The sequence below is a fragment of the Gastrolobium bilobum genome, unplaced genomic scaffold, assembly GCF_033153095.1.
Source record: "Gastrolobium bilobum isolate Gb01-03AN ecotype WA unplaced genomic scaffold, APGP_CSIRO_Gbil_v1 utg7684, whole genome shotgun sequence".
Lineage (NCBI taxonomy): Eukaryota > Viridiplantae > Streptophyta > Magnoliopsida > Fabales > Fabaceae > Gastrolobium > Gastrolobium bilobum.
In genome coordinates, this window is record NW_026897041.1 from 104,991 (window position 1) to 112,147 (window position 7,157).

Here is a 7,157-nt window from a genome sequence, read left to right on the forward strand (position 1 = left end):
ACTGTCGCACATAATACCTTTAAAAATTTCGAAGTTGCGGAAATTTGACTGTCGCCTAGAGTCCTTTTAAAAATTTGCAAGTTGTGAAAAGTCACTTAATTTTTTTTTTGAAAAAAATTTACTAAGGCTTAGTGTTTACTTTTTCTACTTTTCTTTGATGATCAAACACATAAGAATGAGTTTCTTATATAAGACAAAATCAGGATTAAGAAAAAAAAAATTCTCTGATCGGGACTTAAAAATGCTTTAAAGGGGTGCCCGAATCGAAAATTCAATACTTGAATAAGCAATTTTGGGAAAATATTTAACTTTCAACACATATGCATTTAAATTACAAAAGATATATATAGGCAATGATTCGTTTACAAATTTTTACAAGTTACACTATGTATTTTCGGAAGTACATAGTGTAATCTAGTGTATTTTTGAGATTACATAGTATAGTTTGTAAACAAAAAATTTGTAAATATAATCCTTCCACGTATATATATATATAGGGGAAGGATCCGTTTACAAATTTTTTTTGAAAATTTTTACAAATTACGCTATGTTCTTCCGGGAGAACATAGTGTAATGAGTGTTCTCCCGAGAGAAGATAGTGTAGTTTAAGAGTTTGTAAATAAAAAAATTTGTAAATATAACCTGCCCCATATATATATATATATATGGGTAAGGATCATTTTACACCAGTGTAAGTTACACTCTTAATCTTGTCCGTTGATTTCACTTATATCTAAGGACTCAAATTTTTTAGTAATATGAGCTACTAGATACAAGTGGATCAATGGTCAAGATTGAGTGTAAGACTTCTAACTCTTACACCGGTATAAGATGATCCTATATATATATATATATATATATATATATATATATATATATATATATATATATATATATATATATATATATATATATATATATATCAGGATCATTTTACACCAGTGTAAGTTACACTCTTAATCTTATCCGTTAATCTCACTTATATCTAAGGGATCAAAATTTTTAGTAACGTGAGTCATTAGATACAAGTGGATCAATGGATAAGATTGAATGTAAGACTTCTAATTCTTACACCGGTGTAAGAATATCCTGCCCCATATATATATAATATTTTAAAAGCTACGAGTCAATTTACAAAAAAAATTCCAGAGTGGGATTTTTGAAAGCTTTTTTTTCTTCTTATTTTTAATATTATTTGTTCTTTTCCTTTTTATTTTTGTTAGAGAATAATATAAATTATTAAAAATGTCATCACCTAATACCTTGAGGTTTTGAGTTGAATTAATTCTTTACAATAGTATCAGACTTTAGAGAATAATGTAAACCATTAAAAAATTAACACATTAACTTTTGCGTTGAATTAGTTATTTACAATTTTTATAATTTAAAAAATAAAAACAAACCCAGTCAAAATAAAATGTTAATAAATTACTTTAGAATTTATTTAAATATGTTTTTAATTAAAATACCTTTTAAAAAAATCTCAAACAAACAAGCCCCGAATAATGAATTACAAGTTTCCAACGCAAAAAGTTTTTGTTCCGAGTTCTGTTTTTCAAAATAATGAGATTTCTTTAACAGAAAAATATTTTTGTTGTTACTGCAGATAAGTTATCTATATTTACTCTCAAAACGATGTTATTTTGGGATTGAAATATTAAAAATTATAATTATAAAGACTATAATAATCCTGAAATAAATTAAAATTACAAAAACACTATGATTTTCGCCCCAAAACGACATCGTATCGGGCTTACTGCAGATAACTTATCTGCAGTAACTGCAGAAAAAGTAAACCCTTTCTTTAATTTCTTTGTTTTTCACTTCAATTATTGTGCTCTTAAGTCTGAACTGATTCATCTTTTTAAAAAATTTATTTTAATGGTTTTCTTTTTCAAAAGAAAAATCAGTTTTAAAAAATTTATTTTAATGGTTTTCGTTTTCAAAAGAAAAGAAAATAGTAATGTGACCTGATTCTTGCACCTAGAAAAATATTTCATACTCTGTTTAAACTGTTTGAAAAATTCTGAACAAATTAAAGTGTCATACTCTTCTAGACCAAAACAAATTATTTGTAACTATATGTTTTACTATTATTATTGTTTTAGTTCGATTGGTAAAGGGTTTCTCTGCTACTGTATTCACTTCATTGCAGTCTAATAATAAAGTTTTACTTTTTTTCAGATGAATAAATTTTTACTTTTAAAACGATAAGATAAGTGATTGCAAATATGGGTGTTTATGAGATAGAAAAGCATTTGATTCTTTGATCCAACAAACATGAGCGTTATATTTACAACCTAAAAGTTTTACAACTTCTTATAATTTATTTTTTTACCGTTGATTTCCGTTAATCTAACTGTTAGAATTTATCGGGTCACATTTATTTTTAATTTTTAATTTTTAATAAATCATAACCGTTGAATTAACAAAAATCAACGGTGAAAAAATAAGTTCAAAAAGATTATAAAATATTTAAGTTGTAAATATAACAATCCTCTCAAACAAATACGTAAATTTTATCAGCTGAACCAGAATTCCAACTTTGGATTTAATTGTATTTAGATAAATAGGATTTGATAAACAAGATTGCTGATACGTTACTAGAAACGGGGAAGCCTAGTACCCCAAAAAAATGGGGAAGCATAATTATGTTAGATTTGACCTTACTTATTCTTCATTCGATTGCCCTTCCAACAAAGAGAGAGAAGGGAAAGTTAGAGTAAGATTCAGAACAAACCCGCAGCAATTAAAGGGCAACGAAAAGTGCACCAACTTATGGTTGTGTTTTTCTTGCAAGATAAGGAGAAAGAAATATATTGATTAGGATAAAAGAAGAAAAAAGTCATGGAGGTAGGTGGAATGTAAGCTCTTATTTTGATATTCAACATTTATTTGTTGAATACTGGACACATCTTATTTGCATCTGAAGAAGGAGAAAACTTTGGGTACATCATATGTTGGTATATTTTTATCTAATGGATAAAGTTTTTAGAATTTAGTGGGAATAATAAAAAAAAAACAAGAGTATAAATAGAAAAATATTTTCCCTATTTGGAAAAAAGATATACCAAAGTAGATATACATCATGTTTTGAAAAAATTTCCCTGAAGAAGGTCAATGACTTATAATTGTTATCCTCCCTCGACCTCCTTTTTCTTTTTCATCATTATTATTATTATTGAATAAGGTTATTTTAAAATGAATTTCTTCATAAAATGCAATTATATTCGTTCACAATTTAATTTAAAATACATTGTGATTTTAAATCTTTAAAAACTAAATAGATTTTTATTTATACATTTAAAAAATAAGTTAACTTTAAAATAACATCATTATTATAAACTTTTCACGCGTGTCAATTTATTTTTTAAGAAAATATTTATCACAGTACTAAAAAATTTAAAAATATTTTTTAAATTGTTTAAAGAGCTATTTAAAATTATCCACATTGATTGATACTAATTTTTCTGTTTAAAAAAATATTTGAAAATAATAATACTATTTCACTTGTTCTTTCTTTTATCCCAAAACATGACTAAATTAAGGTAATCCCTATATAAAAAGTAGGGATGTGTAAAATGTCCAAAAGAACTAAACCGCTCCACATTTTAAAAATCGGTTTCATATGAAACTGCATTTTATTTTATAAACTAGTTATTTACCAAACCATAAAAATATTTGGTTATCCATGGTTATCCATAACCAAACTAGTTTACAATTAAAGAACAAATAAGTATTATCTTTTATCCTTAGCATTAAGATGTGAAAATTACATAAATATAAATCATTTTTATATGTGACATTATTAGAAAAGTCTCAAATACTAACAGAATTTATCAAAGAAAAATATTTCGTCGAAAATTTGACAAAAATCATATTACGTAAAAAAATAGAGACGAAATTTTTTTTCGTTGTAACTAGAGACGGAACAAGATTTTGTCATAATCACTGACATAAATTTTTTAGGGACAAAATATTTCAGTCAAAATTCTTGATATAATCTAAATTTCGTCGAAACTTTCGACAGAAACAATTCTGTCAAACTTTTCAACGAAAAATAATTCTGTAAAAAATTTTGACGAAACACATTTCCATAAAATAAATTGACAGAAAATAATTTCCTCAAATTTTTTTAGAAAAAATATTTCCGTCCAAATTTTCGACGAAAAATATTTCCAGCAAAATTTCAACAAAACGAATTTACAGCGAAAATTTTGACCAAAAATATTTACGTAAAAAATTTTGACGAACAACAAAACGCATTTACAGCAATAATTTTGACCAAAAATATTTACTTAAAAAATTTTGACGAAAAATATTTTCAGCAAAATTTTCAACAAAACACATTTACAGCGAAAATTTTAACCAAAAATATTTACGTAAAAAAATTTGATAAAAATATTTCAGAAAATTTTTTTGACGAAATTTTTTTTTGTCAAAGTTCTTTACGGAATCTAAATTCCCTTCAATCATTTCCCTCAAATTTTTTGACGAAAAATTTTTATAAAGCATTTTGACCAAAAACATTTTTGTCAAATTTTTTATTGAAATATTGTTCATCAACGAATATTTTTCATAGAAATGTGTTTCGTTAAAAAAATTTGATGGAAATGTTTTTTATCAAAAAACTTGACGGAAATATTTTTCGTCGAAAATTTTCGATGGAAATGTGTTTCTTAAAAATTTTGACGGAAATTTTTTTGTCAAAAAGTTTAACGAAATGTTTTCGTCGAAAACTTTTGACGAAATTTGAGTTCTATAAAGAATTTTGATGAAATTATTTTCCGTCAAAAGTTTTCGCAGGAAATGTGTTTCGTGAAAATTTTTGATAGAAATATTTTTCGTCAAAATTTTTGATGAATATGTTTTTTTGTGAGATATGTTAAGGGAAATTTTTTGACTAAATTTATATTCTGTAAAAAATTCGACAAAATTTTTTTTGATGGAAATGTTTTCCATACAAATAACGTGAAATAATTTCTATAAGAATCATTTCGTCCTTAGAGTTCCAAAATAATGAAGATTATTGCAAAAAATAGTTGGTCAACTACCTATAACCGGGAGAAACAAACGACTACTTATAAAAATAGCACAATCCATCAAAAATCGATTTTGAATTTGTTAAAAAACCGGTTTTGAACTTGATAACCGATTTATGGTTCATAACCGGTTTTGATTTAAAGCCGGTTTTGAATTAAAACCGGTTGAAAACCGGTTTAAATCAAAACCGGTTATGAACCATAAACCGGTTTTGAAACCGATTTCAAACCGGTTTGGATAATAAAAACCGGTAATTAAAAAAAACTGGTTCAGTTTGAAAACCAAATCATTTCAAATCGGTTCGGTTTGGATTTTGCCAAAACTGGTTATGAACCGCTCTATGCACATCCTAATAAAAAGTATGGAACAAAATGAAATAAACCGAACATGCAGCATTTCAAAGATTTGCTTGTTCTGGTTCACCAAAAATGATTAATCTTGATCTGAAATGGAGTAATGAAAAAAGAGTTAGCTCTGTAGTTTTTAAAAGATAGAGTATCTCGATATATGAGTCTTCAAGATGGTTGTGGTATAGACTAAAACTCCTCGAGAGTCTTCAAGAGGCCTAGTTATCTTTCCCATGCACTTCCAGCAATATTTCAAAATACTAGCCCAAAAAATTGCTTGTTCTAGTATTCTACAAATTAAAAAAAAAAATCTTTTTATTTTTATTACAAGGAGGTCAAGTCCTAACTAAACAATTATACTTTGTTCAGTTAATTAATAGGCACCACCCAACCGGAAGGGAGTTAATGGAGTTCACTAGTGAGTGTGAGACACGAAGATCGGTGTGGAGTTTAATGGAATTTAAAGATAAATCTAGAAGTAAAAGAATTATTTTGTATATATAAAATACTTTCTATCTTACCTTTGTTAATTACTGTATGAATATGATTGTTCAAATTTTTCATTTTTCTTTCTCCTTTTCCCATGACAAGTTGGAAGAATACAATTCTTTCATTCAGTTTGTCTTGTCTTTTATATATTCACGTAGTGGAGATTCCTGCTATTAATAGCCAATATATTAAGTTCGCCTCCATAAAATTTCTCCCCATTTTAAGGAAGAAATTACGTGATCTTCCATCCAAATATTGCGGATCAGAAAGAAGGCTCGCACGTCTTCAAAATTAAAATTAAAATTATATAAATATTTCGATAAAATTAATATATAAAAGAGATGTTATACTTACTACTAAAAATTTTACAACTCTTACTATTAAATTAATTATCATTGGTTTATGTTAATCTAACAGTTATATAAATTAATTTATATATATATATATGAGTCAGGATCATTTTACACCAGTGTAAGTTACACTCTTAATCTTGTCCATTACACTCTTAATCTTGTCCATTGATCCTATTTATATTTAAGGGCTCTAATTTTTTAGTAATGTGAGCCATTGGATATATATACATATATAAGGAATTAATTTTCTCATTTTACATGAGAAAATTTTCTCATGCTACACTCACAATACATGAGTGGGGTCCACAAAAAGGTGAGAAGACAAAAAAATCAAGATGGGACCCACTCATGTATTGTGAGTGTAGCATGAAAAAAATTTCTCATGTAAAATGAGAAAATTATTTCCCATATACATATATCAACGATTCTGATTTGTAAGCATGTGACACTATTGATCTTTTTTTATCTAACGGTTCTTAGATGAGGTGTCAAATTTCAAATTTGACACCGATGTCAAAGTATCTTACCTATATATATATATATATATATATATATATATATATGCGCGCTATGTTTTTCTATGAAATTAATATCATGACGTCTACCGTAAAATATTGAACCTCATACTATCCTTTTTGTGATAGTTGATGAGTTGATGTGATGAAACGACAGGAAAAACAAAAATGGTGAGAAAGAATCATGAATAATGAACTGATTGCCCTAAATCCATGATGTTAATTATTAGTCACTTTCGTTCTACCAGTTTCTATGAAAATATTTCATTTAGTTTCCTTTTGGTGGAAATCCTATTGCACGGGCTTGTCATGATGCACGTTCTTTTCAAGCCAACTGTGATTTACGTCGACAACGTTCTAGAGTTTTGAGCAATTTCTACAATTCTTTTCTTACATGGACATAGACATAG